Genomic DNA, 5,781 nt, shown 5'->3' with positions numbered 1-5,781 from the left:
TTCAGTCTCAACAATTATTAACTCATGGGCAGTCTTATGTCGGCCCCTGCTGGCTTATCCCTCATAGGATTTTGAAGCAAATCCTAGGCATCATATTTTTTTATCCTTAAATATTTCAGGGCTTTTAAATATGTATATAATCTCAATACCATTTACACACCTACAAGTTGATAATTCCTTGACATCATAAATTGTTGATGTTAAAACTCCGTACAGTTTTTTTGAACGGGGAGCCAAATGAATAACCATGTTGCAATTGGTTGATCAGTGTTGTCTTTTATAATCTAGGGTAGCGGTCAGACTAGAGGGCGTCGGAATCCCGTAGAAGCTTGTTAGAACAGACTGGGGGCTCCACTCCAGGGGTGCTGACTCCCAGTCTGGGTAGGGAGTTTTATTAAAAAATGGGCAAGTCTCTTAACTTTCTAAGCGTCAATCACCTTATCTGGAAAATGGGGTTCATACTCCACTCAGAACTCCTTTGTCCACCATCTATGTACCCACGTCTTCAGACGGATCCTCTCAGTTCCACGCACAAAGCATGCCAACCAGCACCCCAGCACTGGCTGCTCTCAGCGAAGCCACCTCCTTCCGCTCCCACCAGGGAACTCATCACATTACTTGTGTTACTTGTTCATTTTAATTATAAACATTGACTAAATACATATAAATTAATGAAATGATGCAAAAAGAATTGCTTCAGCGGAAACTAATTTGGCTCAATAAAAGCAAATTGCTAAAAATAATTGCTTTGACTTATATGTGGGTGAAGTCACAGACTGAAAAAAGCAATACAAATAGTAACACAAATTTAGAAAGATTTCAGCACTCATATCCTTTCTTAGTGTTTTAGTTCATACTCCTCATTAAACCACAACTGGAAATCAGAGGTGATCCATTTTGGTTTTTTAAAAAACATCTTATTTTAGAAAAGCACCCACCATGAAACATGGAATTTTCCTCATCACAAATTCTGTTTAAATTCTTCCCATTTTTGAAACCTTGAGTTGCGTTGCAAATGTTTGATTCTGTTGTATTCCTGCTAAAAAGTGTGCATGGAAAACAAAGATAAGGATTCTGTGGAATAAATGTGTAAGTCGTGATGAATAAAAAAGAAAACAATCCACAAACAAAAAACAGGATATACATTTTGGGTTTGCTTTATTCAGAAAACAACAGCAACAAATCGGTGGGACTCCCAACACTAGACGTGCACGTAAGAAAAAAGCTTTGCCCCTACATCCAAACTGAATGGGTGTATGTATGCTTTAAAAGTTAAAACTGGCAAAAGTACATGTGAACATTTATTTTTTGTGATTCCTGTCTGTAATGAACTTTTTCATTTAACCTGCAAATTAATCAGCTATCAGCTACGTGGGTCTTTTCCCTCATAATGACAGGTTGTATGAAGCAGTTGATCTTCCTGGCATATTGAAGGCATTTGATCTTCACCCCTAGCAATCCTATATGTAGCTACGGTATCTTTTTATTATCTGATTTTACATGTGACAGATCTGGTTCTGAGGTGTTCAGGGGTGTGGCCAAGATCACACACCAGGAGGTGGCAGGACCAGACCACAGCCTTAGCTGCAGGGTCCATGCTCTTTCACAGTAGCACCCAGTAGGATTGCCTCCATTGGGGCTACAATGTAAGTCGCTGAACTGGAATCCCACCTGGGCTCCTTACGCCGTGTGCAAAATGGCTTCGTGTAAGACAAGTTGGGGTCCCCAGGGAGTATCATTTAATTGACTGTCATTGTCTCTATTCCCTCAGTTTTTAAAAAACTTCGCCACATACCTAGTTTACCATCTGAATGGTGTATATTAACAAGACTTTTTGAATCTTAGAAGAAATTTTAAAGTTATTAATTAGGAAATTCTCCAGCTGTCACCAGATGAGTATGCAAGAGGGTCAACATAAGTCTATTAAGAGATACTATTCTGAATGGCTGCTTCTGAAGATGGAGGCTAAACACATTTTTTAATTCATAAAATTATATTTGCATCCAAGGCCCATCTGGCTGCTCATGAATATAATCAAAAGCCTTTTTTTATACCACTGATTTTTAAGTTTATAATCAGTTACTCCAACCATTTGCTGAACGGTCAATTCGATCATAAACAGATAAAAGCCTGAAATCACTTTTTAAGTAAGATGGGGCAGTACTTTAGAGCAGTAGTGTGAAACTCTTGACCACAACCACAGTATATATTTCCTTATTGCAACCCAGATACGGAATTTTCATGAAACAGTTTTACTTCCTACATACACTCTGTTATTTGATTCTATTTCATTTTTCAAAAAGTAGCTGCATAGGTCCTTGAGGGCAGCTTATCCACACCTGGGAGCAGCCACCTGTTGTTCACAGCTTCCTCCTCTCCCCCACTCATTAAGAAAAAAAGATACTCCACCCCCTAACCCACCCCCACCCCCCTTCCCTCACTTTCTGATGAACAGCTTCCCTACTGGCAGGAGAAAAAGAATGAAGGCTCTTATTCTGTTGGGGCTTTTTTTAAGAGCAAGGAAATCTTTTCCCAGAAGATGCTCATCCTGCTCAGTCCTCATGGCTGGATCTGGTCACATGCCTGTCCCCAAGATCCATCAGTGCCAAGGGGAAGAAGACGACCCTGGCTGGCCCGTCTCATCATGATCTGCCCTGGTTATGGGGGGAGTTAGACACTGGAGCAAAAGCAGCGCTCTGCCGGCCTGAGAAAAGGGAGAGATGGCCTTTGGGTGGAAGACAAATAGTAGTGTTATGACAATGATTTAGCGCGGCCATTCAAGGTAGAGGGCGGGCAGGCGCTTGTGGGTTGGTAGCCTCTTAACTCCCTGTCTTGTTATCTGCTGCCACCTGGTGCCACATATTTCTTTCCATCATGACCCAGTATCCAGCCTCAAGTACTGGGGCACTAGGAAGACCAACTTGGTGCTGAAGATTTAAAAAACGCAATAGCTACTTGAACGTGTGGCCCTCGTTCTCGAATCCCTTCTTTGTTGTAGGTTTGCTTATTCTATTTTCTGAATTTTATTCTTCAGCCCTCTCAACTACTGCTTACGAGCGAGTGCCACCTAGTGGTGGTAAGTGGCTCTGCCTGCTCCTTAGGAAATGAAGGACGGTTCTTGGAGCCCTGAGTCCACTGTGCAGGGAGGCAGGGAGAGTGGATCCCACACTCAGAGGGTTCTAGAAGGGGCGCTCTGCTGCGGTCGTGCATGAAGACACAGACCTTGTAAATGCACAGCAGTTATTACATTTTTCCGTCCCTAGAGTCTCCTGCCTCACAATATCCTTCCATGGAAAAACAACAGAAACAATTAAAAAGGTTTGTTTCCCCCTTGACATGGCTTCCAACCTCAAAAATAGGAGTGAAAGAGAGCAGGTGGACCCAGGAGTGTTCCCCTGATCCAGCTGGTCGCCTCCCACGGGCGCGGTCTTTCCTCTTACCGCACATCTGCTCCGCCTGGCTCTGACACCCCTGTTCCTTGTTGAGACTTTGCTGCACCCTCAATTTTAGCCCAGAACAGCCCAGAACGGAAAACGCGACTTTCTCATGAGGGAGCAGAAATATGATGACGTAACCATGTCTGATAACGCGGGGTAATTCACACCCTCTTGAGCAGAGGCGGTCCCCCTGGCCATCCCCTCTGAGGACCAACAGGCAGCGATGGCCAGTACCCCATCCTCTATTTTTCAGAAAGCTGCTCTTCTTTCCAGACTTGTGTCATCGGCCTGTAACACCTGTTTTTTTTCTTTTCTTTTTTGCCTATAACATCTTATCTCCCTTCTAACAAGGACAATATTTTAAAAGAAAGGAATCTATACACATGGTAAAACTACAAATATGTATAAAGGTATAACAAGCAAAAGTCTGTGCCTCTCTCCCCCTGCTGTTCTCCGCCCCCTCCTCTACTGCCCACTCCAGAATAAGCAATGTTAACATGCGGGAGTCTGACGGCTTCTTATGTGTGTCAGCCTGGTGCCCAGGCGTTTGGTCAAACACCACTCTGGATATCGCCGTGCGGGCATTTCCTTCCTAGGTGGGATGATCGTTTCCAATCAGTAGACTCTGAGTGAAGCACATGACCCTCCTAAATGTGACTGGAACCGCATCCAAGCAACTGAAGGCATGAAAAGCAAAGACTGAGGTTTCCCAAAGGAGAAGGAATTTGCCTCTGGATCGCCATGAAGACATCCTGCCCAAGTGTCCAGATTGCTGCCCTGTGGAGTTTGGCGTCAAGACGGCGGCATCAGGTGTGACCTGAATTTCCCCCCGGCAGTGTGCCCTAAGGACCTCGGACTTGCCAATGTCACAGTCAGGCCAGTTCCTTATTATCGATCTCTATCTGTCTCTCCCTCAGTATATGCTATTGGTTCTGTTCCTCAGGAGAACCCTAATAGAATATAGAATATCTGTGGTGGAGATGGATAGCGTCTGCCCAAATCCACAGTTTGCCCTCCCAGTTAACTGAGCTGCAGTTTTTTATGGCTACCCGCTGAGTTCTGCCCACCGGAAGGGGCAGCGAAGGGATAGGCGCCACTTCCAAGCCTGGCCCATCACGCGTTCTTTCTCTCTCACCTCTGCCCTCCAGTGTGCACCGGTCTAAGGGTGTGCTGCTCTTTCGGCCTTCCTTTTGCTCCCTGTGGCCCTCTATGTCTCTTTGAATTTTCACCCTAACTTGCACAGCTGGTCGACAACACCCTCTGTGGCCTCAGCTGCTTAGGAAGTATTGTCAACAAGCTCCTCCCAGGGAGCCTAATGTCCTTTAAACCTCCTCCCCAGGGCCCAGCTTTCTGGGTTTGAAATCCCCCTCTCCTCTGGTAAATGACCACCCAAATACGAGTGAATTTCGATGGCAAGCTTCATAGGGACAACATCTGGACCTGGCGCCGTGAGAAGAACTATGCTTTGGCCTTGCCCAGAGCTGGGCTCCAATCCCAGTTCCGCCCTCTATGGGGGAAGCACCATAACCTTTCCCAGCTAGTTTGTTTCCAATGGACATTAATAACAAAGGCAGCAGCTGAGTTTGGCCCAGTGTTCTGAGTTTCAGGCCTGCTGTTTCCACCTGAGCACCAAGACCTACAAATCTCAGCACCGAGAGGGTTCACAAACTGGTACAGAGTGCTGGGAACGTTGACCAGCGTAGTTCATTTCTGCTCTAAACTTGAAAGGCACCCTCTCTACTATGCGCTGGCAGGACAGGAAGGAACACTGAGAAAGACGGCAGCCCCTGGAAGAGAAGCCTGCAGGAAATAACGAATGTCCACATTGTCAGTTTCTGTTCACGAAAGTGTCCGCTGCAGACGCTCGGGAGCTCGGTAAGGAGACTGAACAAGACTACCTTTGTGTAAGATCCCTTAGCTGACCCGACCTGGGAAGCACCTTCCGAGTGTTCAACACCTTTCAGGAGCACTTTGCTCTTTATATCCTGTACTACGCTTCTATTTGTGCCACAATTTGTCATTAACAGCATTTACACAGCTCCTTTAGAATTTAAAAAGGAGTTTCCCCCTTTCACATCACAATATCTGTCTCCTTGACTTTTGTCTCCCTTGGTCTTTACAATAACCTTTTAAAGCTATTATCATACGGGTAAAGAATCGGAGGCTTAAGAGTGAAGTAACTCTCAAAGGAGCATTTCTGGCACCCCAATCCTCTGCTTTTTTTAGGCGGTAGGATCAAGAGTGGGATCCCAGGATGATTACCTACAATGATGTACCCGAAAATTCTTACATTGATCTGGAAGAAGTCTCACCCTCTCTTCCCACACGCTGCCCCTGAGAGTTG

The sequence above is a fragment of the Rhinolophus ferrumequinum genome, chromosome 22 (genome assembly GCF_004115265.2).
Source record: "Rhinolophus ferrumequinum isolate MPI-CBG mRhiFer1 chromosome 22, mRhiFer1_v1.p, whole genome shotgun sequence".
Taxonomy (NCBI): domain Eukaryota; kingdom Metazoa; phylum Chordata; class Mammalia; order Chiroptera; family Rhinolophidae; genus Rhinolophus; species Rhinolophus ferrumequinum.
Note: the sequence above shows the minus strand (reverse complement) of the source record.